The 25,913-nt window shown below is 38.8% G+C and overlaps 1 protein-coding gene and 1 long non-coding RNA gene across 5 annotated transcripts in view; one reads left to right on the top strand and one right to left on the bottom strand.

Annotated features, from left to right (window-relative positions):
- The window catches only part of PRKG1 (protein kinase cGMP-dependent 1), a 1,340,287-nt gene that overhangs the window by 933,024 nt on the left and 381,350 nt on the right, over positions 1-25,913 (top strand). The gene's annotated exons all lie outside the window — the stretch shown is intronic.
- Positions 12,315-24,062, bottom strand: LOC145532384 (uncharacterized). The gene is made up of 5 exons (XR_014073182.1): positions 23,992-24,062; positions 23,580-23,688; positions 17,770-17,900; positions 14,760-14,871; positions 12,315-14,661 (listed from the first exon to the last, which is right to left on the bottom strand). It is a non-coding gene; the product is annotated as an uncharacterized LOC145532384 (long non-coding RNA).

Below are 25,913 nucleotides of genomic sequence, written 5' to 3' on the forward strand. Positions count from 1 at the left end.
GAGAGTCCCTTGGACTGCAAGGAGATCCAATCAATCCATCCTAAAAGAGATCAATCCTGGGTGTTCATTGGAAGTTCTGATGTTGAAGCTGAAACTCCAATACTTTGGCCACCTCATGCGAAGGGTTGACTCATTGGAAAAGACCCTAATGCTGGGTAGGATTGGGGGCGGGAGGAGAAGGGGACGACAGAGGATTAGGTGGTTGGATGGCATCACTGACTCGATGAACATAGGTTTGGGTAGACTCCGGGAGTTGGTGATGGACAGGGAGGCCTGGTGTGCTGCAATTCATGGGGTCGCAAAGAGTCGGACATGACTGAGCGACTGAACTGAACTGAAGGTGATACCTGGGACATAAGACTTTCAGTTTTAAAGTGGAAATGTCCTGACAAAAACAGGAAAAGTTGGTAACCCTATACTAGAAACTACTGACTGATTCAAGTTGTCATGGGAGGTAAAATACATTGCTCCTTTTTGATTAGAGCATCCTGCCAGGGTATGCTATCATAAGTTAAAAGTGTGAAGTGTGCTGAGTTATTGATTCCCTTGGCTTTCAGATTAGCTAGAACTCTGGGCCATGGGTCTCTCTCAGTAGACTTATCTACTTACTCCAGATGTTGATAAGTAGCATCATATTCTACATGTGCCATATGTTAATAAAAGTCCGTAGTTAGGCTTTACAGACTTAGATAATTCCCGACACAGTATATCACATATTAGCTACTCTACTGACTTGCTTGTAGTAATTGCAAGATAATGGATTTTGTCTCAAATTCCTTTCAGAACATTCCATATTAAAACATTATTTTACACCCTATTAAACACGTATGTGTTTTATCAGAGTACATCCTTTAAAATACTACATTTCCCCAGAACTTAAAATGAAACTAGAAGGTTGGGAAACTAGATATTTATGGTAGATTGGATATCACTGACAAGAAAGTTTATGTTCTTAGCAACAATATTTCAAACAAAACACTTCATTTAGTGTTGAATGACGTAGATTTTGGAATAAAATTATTGTCCATACTCCCGTCTGCTTGGGGAATAAATGTCTTGACTTCACCTTGATATTTATTTTCCATGAATCTCCAGTATTAAGTATTTATCAGCAGATTTTTTCCTTTTATTTTATTATTTCTCAAGAATGATGAAGCTGTGTATCAATTAAGCTGTGTTATTGATAAGCGTCTTGGTCCAGTAGAATTATGGAATATAAATGAAAGTTGAATTTTGTTAAAGACAGAGCTTTTATATTGTGTACCAGCTACATTGATACATTATGGAAGGATTTTACATTCTCAGGAATTTATAAATCAGGTTCTCTATAACCAGACAACACTTGTATTTCTTTAAAATATAAATATTAAAGATTGTATTAATACTTATAAAAACATTGTTTTCAGAGTGTCATCATGTTCTACTCTTAGTAAGATAAGCTCACAGTGAAATTAGTTTAAGAAAATAAATAATTATGATTTTGTTACTATTATATATCTTCATCTACTTAAACACACCATCAGTGTTTATTACCGATTTTATAGTTTACAATGGGGCAGAGATAAAACTATTATTTTCTGATGATGAAGAATATTTTTTTTTATTTTATGTTTACTATTCCTGTGTAGGCTTCAGCATTATTTTCATTTCAGTGAGTAGAAAAAATTTAAAAAGTTAAGGAACTGATGAACACTTTGATTTCATTTCCTTTTTTCTCATTCCGACCTTTCCATTCATGAGTCTGCCTTGTATTAGAGAAAAAAACAAATTGTGGTATTTCAATTAGAATATTTCTGAAAGATCCTCTCTGTTAAATCCATGCATATATTTTGAATAGCATTGAAATTGCGGTTGAAGTAATATAATGTGCCCGTAGTTGTCTTCTAAGGACTTGTTGCTTGAAACACTCAGATCTGGGTTTTCAGAAATGAAGTTGGTATGAATTGTTCTGGAGGAAAATAATCCAATTTCCAGTCCTTGTATTTCTAGACTTCATAGTATTTCTGTAGTTCATAGTAATGCTTCCTAAGGCCCAACTGACTTCACATTCCAGGATGTCTGGCTCTAGGTGAATGATCACATCATCGTGATTACCTGGGTCGTGAAGATCTTTTTCATACAGTTCTTCTGTGTATTCTTGCCACCTCTTCATAATATCTTCTGCTTCTGTTAGGTCCATATCGTTTTTGTCCTTTATTGCACCCATCTTTGCATGAAATGTTCCTTTGGTATCTCTAATTTTCTTGAAGAGATCTCTATTAGAGAGCTGGTATTAGTTAAAAACAATTTTTAATAGAAAGCTTGAAAAAAGTGAAAGTAGCTCACTTGTGTCCGAGTCTTTCTGACCTCATGGACTATACAGTCCATGAAATTCTCCAGGCCAGAATACTGGAGTGGATAACCATTCCTTTCTCCAGGGAGTCTTCCCAATCCAGGGATGGCACCCAGATTGAACCCAGGTCTCCCACACTGCAGGTGGATTCTTTACCAGCTGAGACACCATGGAAACCCAAGAATACTGGAGTAGATAGCCTATCCCTTCTCCAGGGAATCTTCCTGACCCAGGAATAGAACTGGTGTCTCCTATATTGCAGGCAGATTCTTTACCAGCAGAGCTTCCAGGGAAACTCAGAAAGCTTGAAAAAACCAAATCAAATGCCATAGATAATTTCTAGATTCATTAATTGCTGTTGAGGTTCCTTTTTTATCAACTTTCCAGGGAAAAAGTCACTGGTAAATTCATGTGTTTATTTTGTCCTTCAGTTCAGTTCAGTCACTCAGTCGTGTCTGACTCTTTGCGACCCCATGAATTGCAGCATGGCAGGCCTCCCTGTCCATCACCAACTCCTGGAGTTTACCCAAACTCATGTCCATTGAGTCGGTCATCCCATCCAGCCATCTCATCCTCTGTTGTCCCCTTCTCTTCCTGCCCCCAATCCCTCCCAGCATCAGGGTCTTTTCCAGTGAGTCAACTCTTTGCATGAGGTAGCCACAGTATTGGAGTTTCAGCTTCAACATCAGTCCTTCCAATGAACACCCAGGACTGATCTCCTTTAGGATGGACTGGTTGGATCTTCTTGCAGTCCAAGGGTCCCTCAAGAGTCTTCTCCAACACCACAGTTCAAAAGCATCAATTCCAGGAAGGGGAACACATGTAAACCCATGGCTGATTCATGTCAATGTATGGCAAAAACTATTACAATATTGTAAAGTAATTAGCCCCCAACTAAAATAAATAAATTTATAAAAAAAAAAAAAAGCATCAATTCTACGGCGCTCAGCTTTCTTCACCGTCCAACTCTCACATCCATCCGTGACCACTGGAAAAACCATAGCCTTGACTAGACAGACCTTTGTTGGCAAAGTAATGTCTCTGCTTTTTAATATGCTATCTAGGTTGATCATAACTTTCCTTCCAAGGAGTAAGCATCTTTTAATTTCATGGCTGCAATCACCATTAGCAGTGATTTTGGAGCCCCAAAAAATAAAGTCTGACTCTGTTTCCACTGTTTCCCCATCTATCTGCTATGAAGTGATGGGACCAGATGCCATTATCTTAGTTTTCTAAATGTTGAGCTTTAAGCCAACTTTTTCACTCTCCTCTTTCACTTTCATCAAGTGGCTTTTTAGTTCCTCTTCACTTTCTTCCATAAGGGTGGTGTTATCTGCATATCTGAGGTTATTGATATTTCTCCCGGCAATCTTGATTCCAGCTTGTGCTTCCTCCAGCCCAGCATTTCTCATGATGTACTCTGCATATAAGTTAAATAAGCAGGGTGACAATATACAGCCTTGACGTACTCCTTTTCCTATTTTGTCCTTAAGGTGTATTAATTTAAGATATCTTCACTTTTGTAACAATGAATATTAATATTCTTCCTCTTAGACATATAAAATATTATAATTTCTGTTTTTGAAAACGGGGTTACCTGGTAGCTCAGAGGGTAAAGAGTCCGCCTGCACTGTTGGAGACCATGGTTCGATCTCTGGGCTGGGAAGATCCCCTGGAGGAAGAAAAAAGAACTTAATGTCAATTCAGCCAACAAGTATCTGAATTCTTACTCTATGGATTCATTCAGTCATTACTGAGAGTCTCCTTTGTGCCAGGAAAAATGCTTGGAAGGAGAACTGCAAAGATGGAATAGCATATAATATTGGCCCTTAAGGGACACCGTACCCCCAGTACCCAACTCTGTAGTTGGGGATACAGATAATTATTTCTGAGTTCATTGATGGAGATATATAAAAAGTTGTTATGAGAAGATATCTACTCCAATCTCGAGGATGGATTGAGGGGTGGGGAATAGGTTGAGTTCAATGACTTCTTGGTAAAGACGATACAATTGAGCTTAACTTTTTTCCCCTTTTATAAACACTTTAGTTCTTCATCATCACCTCAAACAGATGCTGAGGTACCACCCTCTCTTTCCATTTGGTATGCTCGTGACTTTTTGTGGTGTTTTTTCCTTAAACAAGAAAATTCGGAATAAACACTGTATTGCCAGTTAGTCTTTTAACAGTAACTTTAAAATGCCATTGCTGTTGTATCATCAATGCAAGAAGACAACACTAATAGTACAGTACAAGGGGGTCTTAATTTTTAATTCATTAAGTCACCTAAAAAGTAAAGAGGGGAGGAGAAAATCATTCCAGGCAGGGGAGTAGAATACTCAAATAGAAAGATGAGAACATATGTTTAGAGAATTTCAGACGGTAAAGCATCTGCCTACAATGCAGGAGACCCAGGTTCGATACCTGGGTTGGGAAGATCCTCTGGAGAAGGAAATGGCAACCCACTCCAGTACTCTTGCCTGGGAAATCCCATGGACAGAGGAGCCTGGTAGACTGCAGTCCATGGGGTCGCAAAGATTCGGACACGACTTCACTTTCACTTTAACATCCATGGAGACTGAGGCTATAATGTAGGTGCAGGTAGCCTAGAGGGGCAAGTTGGGGTCTAGCACATGAAGAACCATATGTCCCATGCTAAATAATTGGGTTTTATCTGAAAGATATGTAGATAGCCATTAAATAGTTCTGAGAAGGAGAAGGATATATTGGGTCTGCATTTAATAAAAACACTCTGAAATAGTCTGTAAAAGGGGTTGAAAGAGGGGAGAGGAATGGAAGTGATATGATTTGCCAAGTGAGAAATAAAAAGTATGTGATCCTATGTCATGGCAATGGGAATGGAATACTATAGATGGATTTAGTTTTATCAACTGGACATGGTAAACAAAGTATATATGGGGAAAGCAAGGGGTCTAGGAAACTGCCCAGTGTGAGTGGCTAGTTAAAGGTGATAACTGCCTAAGAATTGAAAGATAAGAGAATCGGCAGAGAAGGGGGTATTTTAGATGTAGTGCCATTTTCTGATGTGTTAAGACAAATTATCTGTTGAATGTGTATATCAGAGATCTAAACATCTGAATTGAGAAGACAGTTAAAATCATTGGGTCAAAGATCTCTGTCATTTAAGAACCTGAGGGAGTAAGATATGGTTAATATACACAAAAAAAGATATATATTGAAATATTTTTGAAAGTTGCATTTTGTTAATAATGAAAATTTAAAGTACAGTTCCATTTGTGCCTTAATCTTAACTACACATATGAAAGTCCTTGAGTTTGGTAGTTTTGTTCATGGTTCCATACCCAGGGTCTGTGTGCACCAGGGCCTAGTGGATAACTAATCCTTAGGTAACATTTGTGGAAGAAAAATGGAATGAAGAATAATGTGTATCAGTGTAGGAAAAAAACCTCAACAGTGTTGGGAAAGGTACAGATGACTCATACAAGAATGGGTTTTAATTAGTAAGTGGCTTTCCAGGAGAAGAGAAGTGAAGGTCAACAACCATGGTTGTCCATGGACTGTGAGGATGCGGTGGTCATGGTGAAACAGAAAGCAGGTAGTAGGGGAAGTATGGCATGTTCATGGAGTACCTTGGAGGTCAGTGTAATTTAGCTTTGGTGTAAAAACAGTAAGTATCGTGATTTGTGACAGTGAGGGGGTATATTACTAATAAATGCAAGAATAACTATTACTATTTCCTTGAACTCTATCTAAATTTCTTTATTTTCACCTGTAGAATACAGAAAATATCACGGGCTGGCATGGCATTCTGGGAGGCATTCCTTCCTCTGCTTCTTCTATTTGTTGTTCAGTTACTCAGTTGTGTCCGACTTTGCAACCCCATGGACTGCAGCACGTCAGGCTTCCCTGTCCATCACCATCTCCCAGAGCTTGCTCAAACTCATGTCCATCAAGTCAGTGATGCCATCCAACCATCTCATCCTCTGTCATCCCCTTCTCCTCCTGCCTTCAGTCTTTCCCAGCATCAGGGTCTTTTCCAATGAGTGACTCTTCACATCAGGTAACCAAAGTATTGAAGCTTCACCCTCAGCATCAGTCCTTTCAATGAATATTGCTAACAGGCAGATCTTTATAATGTAAGGCAGGAAAATATTTTCCTTGTAGGGTCCCTGGCTGAGTCTGAAAAGTAAATAAAGACAAATTAACAGCATACAGTTTTATTTAATATAAGTTGTATGTAATGTGGGAGCCTTCATAAAGAAATGAAGACCAGAAGGAACAGTTAAAACCTGAGTATTTCTGTGCTAGGGCTAATGAAGAGAGAGCAAACATGCAGAACTGTGATGGGTCCACGACTATGAGGTGCGTGTAGTCAACTGGGTAAAGCTTAGTAAGACCTGTTTGCTAGGTCTTTTCAGCATCGCTTTATCTTTGGAGATAAGGATTTCCCTTTACTCCAGATACAGGAGGCACCTTTCATGTGAGGGGTTTATGACCTATTTCAGAGGAAAAGGGCAAAGGGACAAAGGTCAACATATCCATCCTGCTTCTGCTGTTTTCTGAAACTCCTTCAACTTAAAATACTCAGTATGCCACAGTACCATATTTTGGGTTAGCTTGTTCTGAACCCCATCAATAGTTTTACAGAGTCCTGCCCAACTACCCAGTTTCCCTTCAGGACTGTCCTCTTTATGCCAACACTCTTGGAGAATTCCTTACTTCAGGAAACTATATATTTCCCTTGGTCCAGACTTATCCAATGTATACCAGCTTCTGCCATAAGTAATATAAACTTTCTCTAAAACCCAGAAAACCCACAGATGTGTATTAATATTTATTAAGCTCCTAGGACAAGAACCTAAAGGTATGAATTCTGTAGAGGATGTCAAAGATAAACTAGACTCTTTCTATATTATGATTCCATATAAAGAGGAACTTGTTGAGTAAATGAGGCTAGAATGCCAAATAAATTTATTTTCTAATTTAAATGTGCTTAGGGTGTTTTCCCAGGTTTGTTTTTCCAATGAATAATTTTATTGCTCTATTCATATTTATAATATTTATTGAGTCTTTTTCTTTTATGAACTGATTGTTTTCAAATGCTTTCAAACTGAATTTTGCAATATGACTTTCAGTCTGTGAATATTCAGCTGCAATGTAAGCATTTCGTTTTGATAGTGACATGTTATGATTGTACCTTTCTTAATATATTTCTGTCTTTGTAAAAATTGACACCACCAATGCTGATCACTAAGTGACTTAAAAGACCATTTCTCAGTATGTATCTGCAGTGAGTGTGCTTTACATTTCAGGTGCTATGTGCCACCTGTGTTTATATCTCTGCCTCTGATATTCTTCCCTATAAGTTTGTGTTCCTTTAGCCATCTTTATACTGTCAGTCTCTATGTGGCTATAGTTTCTAGCCATAACTAGGAATCCTGCCATTTGCGTTATATGCATTTGGTCTTTTGTTTGATGTGTCGTGGGTTACCGTAACTTGAAATTCATTGCTTATCATAGGCCAGCTCTTTGGTCATCAATTTTGGCCTATCTGTGAACGTTCTGTATAATTGCCTTAAAAAAAAAAAAAAAGAAGTTGTGTTACTTTATGACTGCTTTGTATCCAGAAAACAGTCAGCATTCTAAACAAAACTTCTATAGGGACAATGAAAAGTGTCACAAACCTAAGCACAGGAGATAAAAAGAAAAATACAGCCTTTGAACTTCAAGGTCTTATTATTTAGCTCATCTGCCTTACCATCATTTGTTCACCCTGAACTATACTCCAGGGGAAAATAGAAGATGGAATGAGAAATTTCTCATGAAACAAGAAACAAAGAGCAAAGCTCTGTGCCTATTTCTGTAATCTCACCTATACACAATAGTGAAAAGATAAAGGAGAAAAAACACTTTATATATTTAGTAAAGATAAATTTTTTGTTTTGCTGTAGACTCTCAGATTTCTCCCTGGCTTGGGTCAGATAGTAAAGAATCCGCCAGCAATGCAGGAGACCAAAATTCGATCCCTGGTTTGGGATAACCCCCTAGAGAAGGAAATGGCAACCTACTGGAGAATTCCATGGGCAGAGGAGCGGGATGGGCTATAGTTCATGGGGTTGCAAAGAGTTGGACACGACTGAGTGACTAACACTTTGACTTTGCCTTTCCCAGATTTCTCCCAACCTTTCTGACCTTGTTTTCTGTGAGGATGCCCTATGTCCCCTTTCAGACCATGAAAGTAGTACTATGGTAATAACCAGGGTGCCCTGTTCTTTTACTCTCTGCACTATTTAGAGTCATGGCCCTTCTGATGGCCAGCTTTCATAGGTGTGGGACCAAAGGAATCACACAGGGCTTGGAGCTCAGAAGAGTCCATTGCTTGCACTTTAATGCTCTGTGACCACTGTCTTGAAATTCTCAATAATTTTACCAATGAGTTTGCATAATTAGAGTTCGATGGGACAGTGAAGCCACTTGGAGCCTGGCTTACGAGTGACCTCACCTCTTCTGGCCTTCCCACATTCTGAGAGCTGGCTCTGGGTCCCTCACACCCCTGGCCCCTGCATGTCCTTCCCTCCACACTTCCCACCACTGCCTACAACAGGAGCCTGGGCATGGACATGTACACTTGCCATTCCAGTCACAAATTCTCAACACTGTGGTAATTTGATGGGGCTCAGCTAGGAGGAGTCTTTTTTTTTTTTTTTTTTTAACTTTTAAAAATATTTTTATTTATTTGGCTGTACCAGGTCTTAGTTGTGGCATGTGGTATTTAGTTCCCTGAAAAGGGATTGAACTCGGGCCCACATCATTAGGAGCACAGAGTCTCAGCCACTGGGCCACCAGGGAAGTCCTCCAAAAGAGACTCTTGTCCACTCCCTGCCCCTATGCAAGCACCTCACACATTCCAGCTAAAAGGTTGCAATGCCTCTTCCACCATGGGTTAGTATGGTGGACTTGTGGGGAGAGGAGATATCTGAGTTGAGTTCTCTGAGTCTGGCTAGGAAACAGCACGTAGATCCAACAGCTGGCATGAGGGGATGGGGCAGGCAGCCAGTGACTTGCGCTAGTGTGCTGTTGGTCCATGGGGTAGGCAGTGCAGGGGATTATAGGGATTTGTACTTGCCTGGAAACATCCCTGTGTTTACAAGAATACAAGATTAAATAGCAAATAAGGAACATATGACAAGTGGTGAGAGGAAAGAGTTTTATGTTTTTCTTCTTTTTTTTTTTTTTAGAGTTTTATATTTTAGTAATCTTTAGTGAACTTTTGCCCCTGCATTTTGAACAGGGAGACCTTCATTTTTATCTTGTACTGGGCCTTGCAAATTTTGTAGCTAGTTAGTCTTGGCCCATTCTTCAATTGCATTACATGTTTCATACGTACTTTTTTGCTGTAACCCAATTCTAGGCTTCCCCGATGGCTCAGGGGGTAAAGAATCTGCCTGTAATACAGGGGACCTGGGGTTGATCCCTGGATTGGAAAGATTCCCTGGAGAAGGGAATGGCTACCCACTCCAGTATTCTTGCCTGGAGAATTCCATGGACAGAGAAGCCTGGGGCAGGCTACACAACATGGGATTGCAGAGAGTTGGACATGACTGAGTAACTTTCACTTCCATGCTTAGCGACTATACAACAACAAAATTCTAGGCTTATTTCCCAAATGTAGCACTTTCCATAGAGTGTTAGAGAATTGCACCTAAAGGTCAGTTTTCATTCCAATTCTAAAGAAAGGCAATGCCAAAGAATGCTCGAACTACCGCACGATTACACTCATTTCACATGCTAGTAAAGTAATGCTCAAAATTCTCCAAGCCAGGCTTCAGCAATACGTGCACCGTGAACTTCCAGATGTTCAAGCTGGTTTTAGAAAAGGCAAAGGAACCAGAGATCAAATTGCCAACATCTGCTGGATCATCGAAAAAGCAAGAGAAAAACATCTATTTCTGCTTTATTGACTATGCCAAAGCCTTTGACTGTGTGGAACACAATAAACTGTGGAAAATTCTGAAAGAGATGGGAATACCAGACCATCTGACCTGTCTCTTGAGAAACCTGTATGCAGGTCAGGAAGCAACAGTTAGAACTGGACATGGAACAACAGACTGGTTCCAAATAGGAAAAGGAGTACATCAAGGTGGTATATGGTCCCCCTGCTTATTTAACTTATATGCAGAGTACATCATGAGAAACACTGGACTGGAAGAAACACAAGCTAGAATCAAGATTGCTGGGAGAATATCAATAACCTCAGATATGCAGATGACACCACCCTTATGGCAGAAAGTGAAGAAGAACTAAAGAACTTTTTGATGAAGGTGAAAGAGGAGAGTGAAAAAGTTGGCTTAAAGCTCAACATTCACAAAACTAAGATCATGGCATCTGGTCCCATCACTTCATGGGAAATAAATGGGGAAACAGTGGAAACAGTATCAGACTTTATTTTTGGGGGCTTCAAAATCACTGCTGATGGTGATTGCAGCCATGAAATTAAAAGATACTTACTCCTTGGAAGGAAGGTTATGACCAACCTAGATAGCATATTAAAAAGCAGAGACATTACTTTGCCAACAAAGGTCCATCTAGTCAAGGCTATTGTTTTTCCAGTAGTCATGTATGGATGTGAGAGTTGGAGTATAAAGAAAGCTGAGCACCGCAGAATTGATGCTTTTGAGCTGTGGTGTTGGAGAAGACTCTTGAGAGTCCCTTGGACTGCAAGAAGATCCAACCAGTTCATCCTAAAGGAGATCAGTCCTGGGTGTTCATTGGAAGGACTGATGTTGAAGCTGAAACTCCAATACGTTGGCCTCCTCATGCGAAGAATTGACTCACTGGAAAAGACCCTGATGCTGGGAAGGATTGCGGGCAAGAGGAGAAGGGGACGACAGAGGATGAGATGGCTGGATGACATCACCGACTCGATGGACATGGGTTTGGGTAGACTCCAGGAGCTGGTGATGGACAGTGAGGCCTGGTGTGCTGCAATTCATGGGGTCGCAAAGAGATGGACATGACTGAGTGACTGAACTGAACTGAACCAAACCCAAAGCAAAGCAGGGTAGTGCTTTAGTAGTGGTTAAGAATTCAGAAAACTAAGATCATGGCATCGAGTCCCATCACTTCATGGCAAATAGATGGGAAACAGTGGCAGACTTTATTTTGGGGGGCTTTAAAATCACTGCAGATGGTGACTGCAGCCATGAAATTAAAAGACACTTACTCCTTGAAAGAAAAGCTATGACCAACCTAGACAGCATATTAAAAAGCAGAGACATTACTTTGCCAACAAAGGTCCGTCTAGTCAAGGCTATTGTTTTTCCAGTAGTCATGTATGGATGTGAGTTGGACTGTAAAGAAAGCTGAGCACCAAAGAATAGATGCTTTTGAACTGTGGTGTTAAAGAAGACTCTTGATAGTCCCTTGGACTGCAAGAAGATCCAGCCAGTCCATCCTAAAGGAAATCAGTCCTGAATGTTCATTGGAAGGACTGATGTTGACTCCAGTACTTTGACCACCTGATGTGAAGAACTGACTCATTTGAAAAGACCCTGATGCAGGGAAAGATTGAAGGCAGGAGGAGAAGTGGACTACAGAGGATGAGATGGTTGGATGGCATCACCGACTCAATGGACATGAGTTTGAGTAAACTCTGGGAATTGGTGATGGACAGGGAGGCCTGGCATGATGCAGTCCATGGAGTCGCAAAGAATTGGACACGACTAAGTGACTGAAGTGAACTGAAGAATTCAGGTTTTGAGCCAGACTTTTAAAAGTGAAAGTTAAAATTGCTCAGTTGTGTCTGACTCTTTGCGACCCCATGAACTGTAGCCTACCAGGCTCCTCTGTCCGTGGAATTCTCCAGGCCAGAATACTGAAATAGGTAGCTTGAACAGGGAATCTTCTGAATACAAGGATTGAACCCAGGTTCCCTGCATTACAGGCTACCAGATTTCAATCACAGTTTTGCAATTTATTATCCGCTGTCTGAGTAACTATTCTTTTTTTTTTTTCCCTTTGTCTTAGTTTCTTTATCTGTAACATCAGAATATTATTCCAACTTCATAGAGTTTTTCTAAGATTAATATAGACAAGACTAGTATTTGGCCTATAGTAAATATTCACACGTTGCAATTCTAAGTGGCTTTTTGACTCTGCGAGTTATAGTTCAATAAGCTCAACTCCATTTTGTTTAATAATACATTCATCCCTTGTGGCAAAAAATAGAAATAACTACATGATTTATATATTTTTCAAATTCTTTCAAAAAAGCTAAAATTTCTTTCAGCATTGTTAATTTATCATTACACAGTTGTTTCCACTATATTATTATAATACTTACCACATGCTTACTGGTAAATCCTTATGTGCTGTAATTTCTTTATAAACAAGTAACATCTTTGTTTCATTAATCTTTGTATTCCCCACAGCAACTATTAGATAACAGATGTTCAATATATGTTTATAGAATGAATTGATTATCCTTTTTTGTACTAGGTTGAAACTGTATGAAATGATTGGAATTTGGATCAGAATGGTTGAATATTGGCGATATCATTAGGTGCCTATTTCTTTAGGGTCATAGTCTATTTCCATAATCACTTGTTTTAAGAAATTAAAACTAGTTGAAAACTAAAGTGTTGTGTAAACATTTCTCTAAAGTATTCTTTGACATCTTCTTAAAGTAGGATATAGTTATTTTTGTACCAAATTTTTAGGAAGATGTGTAATAAAATATTGGTTAACTAGAATTTATGTGTAATAATCTCTAATCTCTGATTATTTAAATTCTTCAGTAATGAGGATTGACTTTAAAAGATTTCCATCTGGTTATTAAACATGATAAATATTTTAAATTTGTGATATTATAGGATTTTAAAATAATATATTTTGTCATTGAATAACGCCATAGTTGTAGGTTGGGATTATTTTTAGTCTTAATTTCCCAAGGACTATATTTCAGGAATTTCATTTTTGTTGGTGGTTGCTGCTTAGGATAGACTCAACCTTCTCTCCTTGAATGTGTAGTACAGTCAAAGTTTGATGTGAGGGTTCTAGTTTTTGGACATTTTAATCTATCATATCTGTAACTGTTTATCTGTATTCATAGCCTGAATAATTACCAAATTAATAAAAGTAACAGAATCTTTATAACAAATTTTTGAATGTTTCCCTTAGTTATGGAATAATTCATGGTTTTCATACTCTCTCATTTCTCTGCATAATTACTTTTTAAAAATAAGTTCTCTTCTTCACATTTCATTGTACTGAATTTGTCCCTGTGTTGAAATAAATGTCTTATACTTTCCTTTGGCCTTCATTCTTTCACTTTAGCTACTTAGTGGTAAAATGAAAACCCGTTGCCAGTGTGTGTCTGTGGAAAGATTTGAGCCAAGTTGAAGAGCAAATGCAAATGCCAGGCAGACAAATTCACTAAATCTTGGTCACTGGTCAGACTTTAGAGACTATTCTTCATCTTGCTTAGCTTATCTGGGGAATTTTCTGAGTATGATTCTCTGTCCCACTGCCACCAGTCTGCATGCTTAGGGAACGTGGTAAAACTGTTGCCTTTTGCATTCTTCAGCAGACTGTTCTGCTTCACTAAAAATACATGGATATCCAACTGTTTTCAAAAACACCTTCATAGAGAAAGTAGAAGTTAGATAATTTATACAAGAGATCAGGAAAGAAGTAGCGGGACAGATAACATCAAAGTATCATAGGACTGTGAAGTAATTTTTTAAATATTTTCACCATTTTTGCCTAAATTCATTATCTGCAAATCATGTTGTGGAAGCAAATATTATGTCCACTTGAAAAAGTGCTAAAATTCCAAAGCCCCCAGCATCTAAATAGATCTTTACTGGTCCTTTAACCCACTTCCTTCCTACAAAAAGGCATATGATTTATCACCAGCTACAGCAAATTATGGTAAAATATATGTTACTCAAATTATAGAAAACATATAGTGAAAGACAGCAGTTGTTTTTTCTCTCTAGAAAGTTCATATAAGCATAGACTTCTAACACTTAACAGTTGTTTATCACTGGGAATAATTATGTAATTTATTTGATTCAATCTTCCCACTTTAGAATCAAATTAATCATGTTTATTTCCATTCTTATTCAGAGGATTGTGTACAGTCAGTTATTTAATTAATTGAGCACATGTTATTTGAGCCTCTACTGTGTGCCAGATGCTTGCTGGATTCTGGGACTAGGGTGGGCCAGAGTCTCTACCTTCTAAAGCTCTGGGCCTTAGAAATGAAGTCTCTTGAAAACAGCAATTATCATAGTACTCATCCTCTTCCGCTCACTTAGGACTTCTGCTCTGTGAGAGCCTGGCTGGCTAGATGAAAAAGACATAAAATAAAAGGATACTGTTCCATCAAATCCGACTCTTTTCCAACTATATTTTTTAGGAATACTAGAAATACCAAGCATCACCTGGGGTCAGATGAGTGTTGAATGGATTCATGAAGAGATAAGGATGCTGTGCTCCAGGGCGGCCAAGTATTTCAGGCCATACAGCCAGTAATTGGTGAACATGAGAAACATTCTAAAATTTAATGAAAAAACAACAACAACAACAACTATATATGATAGTCAGAATATACCAAACACACTGATTTGGCTTTTGAAAGACTTTTTAAAAACGCACTCTAGATTTTCTTTAAGTAGAGAGCTCATCTAATGAGCTTTAAAAATGTTTTGATTGACCAGGTATCCTTCAGCTTTTGAGGAACCTTTAAAATATGTTTATTTAAAAATGACTTAATAAAGTTAATTTTGAAGTAATACTCAAGCTTAAGGGGAAAACATTGCAACCATGTGTACGAGGGCATCCTATTTCACAACTCCACAGACACAATTCATTTTGTATTTTGTAAGAATGACACCATCTGCAGTTGTTCAGTTCAGTGTGGCCCTGCACAGCTATCCAGTACAACTGACAGGTTTAAACATTATCTCCAGAGTCCTTTTAGCCTGCTCCTCCTCCTCTAATTCTTTCATTTTCCTTTTCTTTCCCCCCAGAGAATATTTCCCAGTGTCCCAGTGCCCCATGGCCTTTGGCTTCTTATCTAAATAAGCTATCTGAAGGCATGTGGAACATGGGATCTAAAGCTTTCCTGTCTTCTCATTAAGGGGAGAAGTTCCTTTAAAAATCAGTACTTTTCTGCATTCCACTTCTTCAAGGTAACTAATTATTAAACTCAGTTTAGTTCAGTTCAGTTGCTCAGTCGTGTCCAACTCTTTGCAACACCATAAATTGCAGCACACCAGACTTTTTCAAGCAAATTAGAGATACCAAGGGAACATTTCATGCAAAGATGGCCTCAATAAAGGACAGAAATGGTAGGGACCTAACAGAAGCAGAAGATATTAAGAAGAGGTGGCAAGAATACACAGAAGAATTGTACAAAAACGTTCTTCACGACCCAGACAATCACGATGGTGTGATCACTCACCTAGAGCCAGACATCCTAGGATGTGAAGTCAAGTGGGCCTTAGGAAGCATCACTACGAACAAAGCTAGTGGAGGTGATGGAATTCCAGTTGAACTATTTCAAATTCTGAAAGATGATGCTGTGAAAGTGCTGCACTCAATATGCCAGCAAATCTGGAAAACTCAACAGTTGCCACAGGACTGGAAAAGGTCAGTTTTCATTCCAATTCTAAAGAAAGGCAATGCCAAAGAATGCTCAAACTACCGCACAATTGCACTCATCTCACATGCTAGTAAAGTAATGCTTAAAATTCTCCAAGCCAGGCTTCAGCAATATGTGACCTGTGAACTTCCAGATGTTCAAGCCGGTTTTAGAAAAGGCAGAGGAATGAGAGATCAAATTGCCAACATCTGATGGATTATCATAAAAGCAAGAGAGTTCCAGAAAAACATCTATTTCTGCTTTATTGACTATGCCAAAGCCTTTGACTGTGTGGATCACAATAAACTGTGGAAAATTCTGAAAGAGATGGGAATACCAGACCACTTGACCTGCCTCCTAAGAAACCTGTATGCAGGTCAGGAAGCAACAGTTAGAACTGGACACGGAACAACAGACTGGTTTCAAATAGGAGAAGGAGTACATCAAGGCTGTATATTGTCACTCTACTTATTTAATTTATGTGCAGAGTACATCATGAGAAACACTGGGCTGGATGAAGCACAAGCTGAAATCAAGATTGCCAGGAGAAATATCAATAACCTCAGATATGCAGATGACACCACCCTTATGGCAGAAAGTGAAGAACTAAAGAGCCTCTTGATGAAAGTGAAAGAGGAGAGTGCAAAAGTTGGCTTAAAGCTCAACATTCAGAACACTAAGGTTGTGGCAACCGGTCCCATCACTTCATAGCAGATAGATGGGGAAACAGTGGAAACAGTGACTGACTTTATATTTCTGGGCTCCAAAATCACTGCAGATGGTGACTGCAGCCATGAAAGTAAAAGACGCTTACTCCTTGGAAGGAAAGTTATGACCAAGCTAGATAGCATATTAAAAAGCAGAGACATTACTTTGCCAACAAAGGTCCGTCTAGTCAAGGCTATGGTTTTTCCAGTGGTCATGTATGGATATGAGAGTTGGCCTATAAAGAAAGCTGAGTGCCAAAGAATTGATGCTTTTGAACTGTGGTGTTGGAGAAGACTCTTGAGAGTCCCTTGGACTGCAAGGAGATCCACCCAGTCCATCCTAAAAAAGATCACTCTTGGGTGTTCATTGGAAGGACTGATGTTGAAGCTGAAACTTCAATACTTTGGCCTCCTCATGCGAAGAGTTGACTCATTCGAAAAGACCCTGATGCTGGGAAGGATTGGGGGCAGGAGGAGAAGGGAATGACAGAGGATGAGATGGCTGGATGACATCACTGACTCAATGGACATGGGTTTGGGTAGACTCCAGGAGTTGTTGATGGACAGGGAGGCCTGGTGTGCTGCAATTCATGGGGTCGCAAAGAGTCGGACACGACTGAGTGACTGAACTGAACTGAGACTTCCCTATCCGTCACCATCTCCCAGAGCTTCCTCAACCTCATGCCCATCGAGTCCGTCATGCCATCCAACCATCTCATCCTCTGTCATCCCCCTTTCCTCCTGCCTTCAATCTTTCCCAGCATCAGTCTTTTATAATGAGTCAGTTCTTTGCATCAGGTGGCCAAAATATTGCATTTTTAGCTTCAGCATCAGTCCTTCTAGTGAATATTCAGGACTGATTTCCTTTAAGATGGACTGGTTTGATCTCCTTGCAGTCCAAGGGACTCTCAAGAGATTTCTCCAACACTACAGTTCAAAATTATTAAACTAATCTTCCAAAAATTAATACATTTGCCCCACCCCCCACCATGTGTGAAAGCTTGCATGTGTTTAGATGTTGTTTAGTCGTTATGTTGTGTCTGAGTCTTTTGTCACCCTGTGGACTATAGCCCTTCAGGTTCCTCTGTCCATGGGATTTACCAGGCAAAAATACTGGAGTGGGTTTCCATTTCCTTCTCCAGGGTATCTTCCAGTCCCAGGGATCAAACCCATGTCCCTTTCATTTCCTGGATTGGCAGGTAGATTCTTTACCACTGATCCGCCAGGGAAGCCTGTATAGATACATATGTATTAACACACACACATGCACACACACACAATAACATAGGTTACCTAAAGTGATAAATTTCAAACAGAAACATTTTAGATACTGTGACAGGGAGGCCTTAGAGAAAATATTTTGTTAATGGACTTTTCTGTTCTTAAACAGAGTCCAGAGGCAGGTGCCTAATCTTCTTGCAGGCGTAAGGATTAACCTTGTCACACCTCATAAGGCTTAAATGTGTGCTTTAGTTTCTTATTCATTTCTGAGTATGTCTTGATATTTCTGTTTTTTTAATATTTGTTCTTGAATTGCTTTTATACAGGCACTCAGGCAAATTAATGTTAATTTCATTTCACTCATATCAGCCAGTTACTTTGTGTAGCAAATGATGTCAGTATTCCACCCACATGGCTTTCCTTTCCCACCCAGACTCCCAACTGCCAGGACCAGCACTTGTTTGCTTGAAGATGCTTCCCTTTTGCCACCAGAGCATACACTGCCTTTCCATGTGGCAGGCTAGCGTGCCAGGGTGATCATACCTTTGGAAGCAGCTCTCACCCAGAGGCCAATAGGACCTGGTGCATGTATACCCAAGCAACCTGGGGTCAGGGAGCATTCTAAGGTATAATTCTATGTTCTACCCTGGTTTCCAGTATTTCCCAGCAGAATCAAGCTCCAGTTACACACAGTGGAAATGTGCTTCATAATGAAAATGCCCTAGACTGTGCTACCATCCCCACCATTGGTTTTTGTGATTGGCTCGCAAATAAGCTCCTCATGCTTAAATCATGTTTAGGGTCTTTTAAGAATTGGTAGAGGGATGCATAAAATAAAACACTGGCTAAAAATCTTTGTTTTTGTGAATTTAGGTTTAGTCTGCAGATTATATTCTCAGGGTTTTCAGTCAGCCAAAAGTATTGAAGTAATAGACCCTGATGCTGGGAAGGATTGTGGGCAGGGGGAGAAGGGGACGACAGAGGATGAGATGAGTTTGAGTAGTCTCCAAGAGTTGGTGATGGACAGGAAGGCCTTTCATGCTGTGGTTCATACGGTCGCAAAGAGTCAGACACGACTGAGTGACTGAACTGAACTGAATCTAATTACGTGTTGTGAGTCAATGTAGATTCCTGTCTGAAAAAATTGAAGCAACCACAAAAGGCTTTTTTTTTTTTCAGATTTTTTTTGATGTGAATTTCCTATCTCCCCACCAAATAAATGTATCATGGTCTCTAATGCTTTGTTGTTGTTGTTCACTTGCTAAGTCATGTCCAACTCTTTGCGACCCCATCGACTGCAGCATGACAGGCTTCCATGTTCCTTGCTATGTCCCTGAGTTTGCTCAAACTCATGTCCATTGAGTCGGTGATGCCATCCAACCATCTCATCCTCTGCCATCCCCTTTTCCTCCTGCCTTCAGTTTTTCCAAGCATCAAGGTCTTTTCCAATGAATCAGCTCTTCGCATCAGGTGGCCAAAGTATTGGAGCTTCAGCTTCAGCATCAGTCCTCACAGTGAATATTCAGGACTGATTTCCTTTAGGATTGACTGGTTGGATCTCCTTGCAGTCCAAGGAACTCTCAAGAGTTTTCTCCAGCACAACAATTCAAAAGCATCAATTCTTTGGTGCTCATCCTTCTTTATGGTCAAACTCTCACATCCATACCTGTCTACTGGAAAAACCATAGCTTTGATTAGACAGATCTTTGTCGGCAAAGTGATGTCTCTGCTTTTTAACACATTGTCTAAATTTGTCATAACTTTCCTTCCAAGGAACAAGTATCTTTTAATTTCATGGCTGCAATCACTGTCCACAGTGATTTTGGAGTCCAAGAAAATAAAATTAATTACCTCTTCCACTTTCTCCCCATCTGTTTGCCATGAAGTGATGGGACCAGATGTCGTGATCTTAGTTTGTTTAATGTTGAATTTTAAGACAGCTTTTTCATGCTCCTCTTTCACCCTCTTCAAGAGGTTCTTTAGTTATCTTCACTTTCTGCCCTAGAATAGTATCATGTGTATATCTGAGGTTGTTGATATTTCTCCTGGAAGTCTTGATTCCAGCTTGTGAGTCATCCAGCCTGGCATTTCACATGATGTACTCTGCATATAAGTTAAATAAGCAAGGTGACAATATACAGTTTTGTCAACTCCTTTCCCAATTTTGAACCAGTCAGTTATTCCATGTCTGGTTCTAACTGTTGCTTCTTGACCCAAATACAGGTTTTTCAGGAGACAAGTAAGGTGGTCTGCTGTTCTCACCTCTTTAAGAATTTTCTAGTTCATTGTTATACACACAGTCAAAGGTTTAGCATAGTCAATGAAGCAGAGATAGATGTTTTTCTATGATCCAAAGAATGTTGGCAATTTGATCTCTGGTTCCTCTTCATTTTCTAAACCCAGCTTGTACATCTGGAAGTTCTCAGTTCATGTACTGCTGAAGCCTAGCTTGAAGGATTTTCAGCATAACCTTGCTAGCATATGAAATAAGTGCAACTGTGCAGTGGTTAGAACATTCTTTGACATTGCCCTTCTTTGGTATTGGAATGAAAACTGACCTTTTCCAGTCTTGTGGCCACTGCTGAGTTTTTCAAATTTGCTGATGTATTGAGTGTATCACTTTAACAACATCATCTTTTAGGATTTTAAATAACTCAGATGAAGTTCCATCACCTTCACTGGCTTTGTTCATAGTAATGCTTCCTAATTCCCTCTTGACTTCACATTCCAAGATGTCTGGCTCTAGGTGAGTGACCACACTATCATGGTTATCCGGGTCATTAAGACCTTTTTTTGTATAGCTCTGGGTATTCTTGCCACCTCTTCTTAATCTCTTTTGCTTCTGTTAGGTCAATACTGTTTCTGTCCTTTATTGTGCCCATCCTTGCATGAAATATTCCTTTGGTATCTCCAATTTTCTTGAAGAGATCTCTAGTCTTTTCCATTCTATCGTTTTCCTCTATTTCTTTGCATTGTTCACTTAAGAAGCCTTTTTTTTTTTTAAATCTCTCCTTGCTAGTCTATAGAATTCTGCATTCAGTTGGGGATATCTTTCCCTTTCTCCCTTGCTTTTTGCTTTTCTTCTTTCCTTGGCTATTTGTAAAGCTTCCTCAGAAAACCACTTTGTCTTCGTGTGTTTCTTTTTCTGTGGGATGATTTTGGTCACTGCCTTCTGTACAATGTTACAAACCTCCATCCATAGTTCTTCAGGCACCCTATCTACCAGATCTAATCCCTTGAATCTATTTATAACCTCCACTGTATAATCAAAAGGGATTTGATGTAGGTCAAACATGAATGGCCTAGTGGTTTTCCCTCCTTTCTTTAACTTAATTCTGAATTTTGCAATAAAGAGCTCATGATCTGAGCCACAGTCAGCTCCCAGTCTTGTTTTTGCTAACAGTATAGAGCTTCTCCATATTCAATTGCAAAGAATATAATCAATTTTATCTCATTTTTGACATTTGGTGATGTTGATGTGTAGAGTCATTTCTTGTGTTCTTGCAAAAGATGTTCGCTATGACCAACGTGTTCTCTTGACAAAACTGTTTGCCTTTGCTCTGCTTCATTTTGTACTCCAAGACCAAACTTGCCTGTTACTCTAGGTATCTCTTGACTTCCTACTTTTGCATTCCAATCTTCTATGATGAAAAGGATATCTTTTTTTGGTGTTAATTCTGGAAGGTCTTGTAGTTCTTCATAGAAGGTCAACTTCAGCTTCTTCAGCATCAGTGGTTTGGTCATTGACTTGGATTACTGTGATGTTGAATGGTTTGCCTTGGAAGCAAACTGAGATCATGCTGTTGTTTTTGAGATTTCACCCAAGTACTGCATTTTGGACTTCTGTTGGCTATGGGGCTACTCCACTTCTTCTAAGGGATTCTTGCCCACAGTAGTAGATATAATGGTCGTCTGAATTAAATTCACCAATTCCCATCCATTTTAGTTCACTGATTCCTAAGATGTTGATGTTCACCCTTGCTATCTCCTGCTTGACCGTGTCCAATTTACCTTAATTCATAGACCCAGCATTCCAGGTTCCTACACAGTGGTATTCTTTACAGCATCGGACTTTACTTTCACCATGAGACGCACCCACAACTGAGAGTCATTTCTGCTTTGGCCCAGCTGCTTCATTCTTTCTGAAGCTATTAATTGGCCTCCACTCTTCCCCAGTGGCATATTGTATGTATCACTGCCTGCCTAATCACTGTAAACAGGTACTATTTATGGAGCAACATTTTTTTTGTCCAGAATTTGTTGATTATATTCTATATTTTAACTCAGTTTGCTTTTCAAAAGTTCAGGCTTCCAAGTGATATATGCATTTTTAAAAACCACAAAATTCACTTCTTTATTACGCTAGCACCCAATCTCTGTAATCACTGGTCCATGACCATCGAATAGCTTTCCATAATAGCATTTGCCACAGAAATGTAGAGAATAGTAAACTCATTTCAAGAAGATTGCACTGAGAGGATTTTTCATCTGTAGAATTTTTTCTTTTATGCTCTTCAAGACCTGCCATTGCTTCATGTTATACATAGTCTAAGCAGTAACTTTTTTCATCAAGCTAATTCAAAGAGTTTGTTTTACTCCAGTCTCCCACAGCATGACAGCAGCATCCAGATTAGAATTATTTTGTTAAATGACTGTTTCTCATAATTAGGCCAAACACAGACCCAGAAGTTGGTAGGATGAACGTTCAGAAGGGTGCTGGCTCTTCAGTGATTGAAAGACCAGTTAACATTTTGAAAATAAACTCACTTTTTTTTTTGTATTGATAGATTGTCCTAGAGAGCTCGTTTTTTTTTTTCTTTCTCAGTAAAGTGTATAACTGAGTTGACATAATTTAGTTTTTATGTCTGCTTTTTTTTTTCCTGTGTGCTTCTAAGCACAGTTATTCCTTGTTATCTACAGGGGGTTTGTTTCAAGATCCCCCTCAGATACCAGAATCCTTCGATGCTCACGCCTCTTATACAAAATGGCTTAGTATTTGCATATACCCTCCTCTTGATCTCTAGATTACTTATAATAGCTAGTTCAAACTAAATACTCTTTAAATAGTTGTAAATACAATATAAAAGATATATAAATAGTTGCTAGTGTGTGGCAAATTCAAACCTTGTTTTTTGGAAATTTCTGAAAAAAAGGTTTCCAAATATGTGTATCTGTGGTTAGTTGAATACTTGAATGCAAAACCTGTAGATTCTGAGGGGTGACTATACATTTTATACATATTTAACCATCATAGAAAGGTTAAAGAATATTAAACATGGTAGCAAAAGTATGCTTTTAAAAATATATGTCTGCATATACATATCAAAAATTTTTTTGATTGAAATATAGTTGATTTACAATATTGTGTTAGTTTCTGGTGTGCAGGAAAGTGATTCAGTTATACATGTATATTTTTCAGATTCTCTTCCATTATAGTTTATCATAAGATATTGAATATATTTCCTTGTACTATATGTAACCTTGTAGTTTATCTATTTTATATATAGCAGCTTGTATCTACTAATCCCAGACTCCTAATTTATCCCCCCACCTTTTCTCCTTTGTAAGTATAAGTTTATTTTTTGTGTGTATGTCCATTTCTATTTTGTAAACAAGTTCATCTGTTATCACTTTTTTATATTCCACATGTAAGCAATGTCACATAATATTTGTCTCTGTCTTTGACTTACTTCACTTAATATAATCATCTCTGGGTCCATCCACGTTGATACAAATGACATTATTTCATTATTTTTTATGGCTGTGCAATATTCCATTGTATGTAGTCCTTTTGGGCCACTGTAACAAAATACCACAGAGTAGTAACTTATAAATAACAGAATTTTATTTTTTATAGTTCTGGGATTTGGAAGCCTGATATTAGCTGCCAGCATGGTCAGCTGAGGGTTGTCCTCCAGGTCAGTTTTCTCATGGTATCCTCACATGGTAGAAGGTGAGGGAGCTCCTTAGGGCTTCTTTTATAAAGCATTAATCCCATTCATGAAAGCTCCACTCTCATGACTTAATCACCTCCCGAAAGCCTCACCTCTTAATACCATCACACAGGCTACCTTCAGAACATATATATACATTACTACTTACCAGTAAGTTATGGGTAATAGAACTAGATTTTGGAACCATTCTGATTAGCTCCATATGCAGTGCTGAACAGTGAGAAGTTTCCTTTGTTGCATCAGTAGGAAACATTCTCTCATTATGTAATGGCAAGTAAATCTACACCAATGGATAAAAGGCTTAAGAAGTGTGCAAGTGAAAATATTCAGAGTTAATTAATTGTCTTTACACCCAATATCTCTCATAAAAGTACTCTAAATTATCTTTCTTGGTGATCCAAAAAGAAATAAATACTTTATCCTGTATCATCAAACGATGCAGTCATCTTTTTTTAAAGCTAATTCTTGAGGTTCTCCTTTAATGCTACCCACCTCAGTTACTTCCCAGAGCTTCATCAGAAAGGATATATCCACAGTTTCTACTGAAGGTTTATTCTGGTCAGAAGTCATTTTCCTTTCTCGCCATACTGACTAGAGATGTCTACATGGTAAATTCAAAATAAGCTTCTGTCTAAGTGGCTGACTTTCATAATGAGTTTTTGTCAGAGAGAAAGCAATGTGTAGTAAAAAACAGACACATACATTGACTTTAATGCAGTGACAAAACGAAGTACTTGAGTCACTTGTATAAGAAACAATCTTCTGCAAATGGAATTGCGGTGTCTGATCACATTATCCCAGGTTTGTCCACATAGAAGCCGCATTACTGGCCTTTCTCTATAACTGTTCAGGACATCCGGGTCTGTTGCTTTTTTTTTTTTTTTTCCTACCCCCAAATACTTCAGTTGATATCAACACAGAATAGGGGCTAGAATTAAACCAACATCAACATCTGTTTGTAAATAAAACTTTGCATTTACCTGTAATTATCTTTATGTGGACTTTTATGATGTTATCTGGACTTTTTAAAAATAATAGAAGCCTACACACTCACATATTTTTAAACTTTTTATTCTTTAGTTAGTTTTCTTTTGTATATGCTTTGCTGTGGATAAGACTGGTTTCAAGTCTGGTCAGGGTGAGTACAGGGCTGAGTCAAGGAGGCTTAGTTACATCTGAGTCACCCTGAGATGAATAAGATAAGCTGCTGGCCTCAAGTCCCGCTTTGGAAGCAGACACAGACACGAGTATGATTCATGTCCATGTGTGAGAAGTTCTAGAAGAGGTAGAAAGTGTTCTGAGAGCCTGAGGCAGAGAGGAAATAATTGAGCGCAAACAGGAAAACTAGCATGAATCACTGTCTCTGAAGGTTTCTTTTTTCACTTGAGTTCCGTGAGTCTAGATCTCTCTCAGTGTGATAAACCGAACTGAGTTGTTAGAGCTATGTGTCCATGACCTTAAATGTACTTCCATCTATAGGAAACAAAGTCTTGTATGGACTTGACACTGATCTGCTGCTGCTACCGTATAGTACTTATCTTTCCTCATGTTGGCTCAAGAGTAGGTCTCAACTTAGGGAAAACAGCTGCAGTCACTCCTGGGGAACAGTAGAGTTAATGCCACACATGGGCACCTGGGTTCTAAAACTTGATGCAGGTTATGGAGTGGGAAGAGTGTTAAAACTGTACTACCCAAATCCCACTAGAGGTACCAAGGTGAGCAATGGAATTGTTGCCACAGCATAAGAATTCCCAGGCCATGCCCTGTGTAATTGCAGCAAGCATCATTACAGGGACTAAAAGATGTGTGACACTCCTGTAATTGCACACTAATAGCCTGCACACCCATGGGAAATTTGCTTCTGGAAGTATTTTTTTTTTCTTTCAGTTTTCATCTTTTACATCAGAAAGAGATAACTTTTTGTATACCAGAAACAAAAAATATATTGCTTTTGATTTTTTTAAAAAGAATTCTGTGTGATACCATGCATGTAAATTATGGTTTATATTTTACAAAGCACTTTAATTCTTGTAATTCTTCTAGGAAACAGTTTTTAGTCCAGTTTTATAA

The sequence above is a fragment of the Giraffa tippelskirchi genome, chromosome 2, assembly GCF_054371585.1.
Source record: "Giraffa tippelskirchi isolate mGirTip1 chromosome 2, T2T-mGirTip1v1.2.pri, whole genome shotgun sequence".
Classification (NCBI taxonomy): Eukaryota; Metazoa; Chordata; class Mammalia; order Artiodactyla; family Giraffidae; genus Giraffa; species Giraffa tippelskirchi.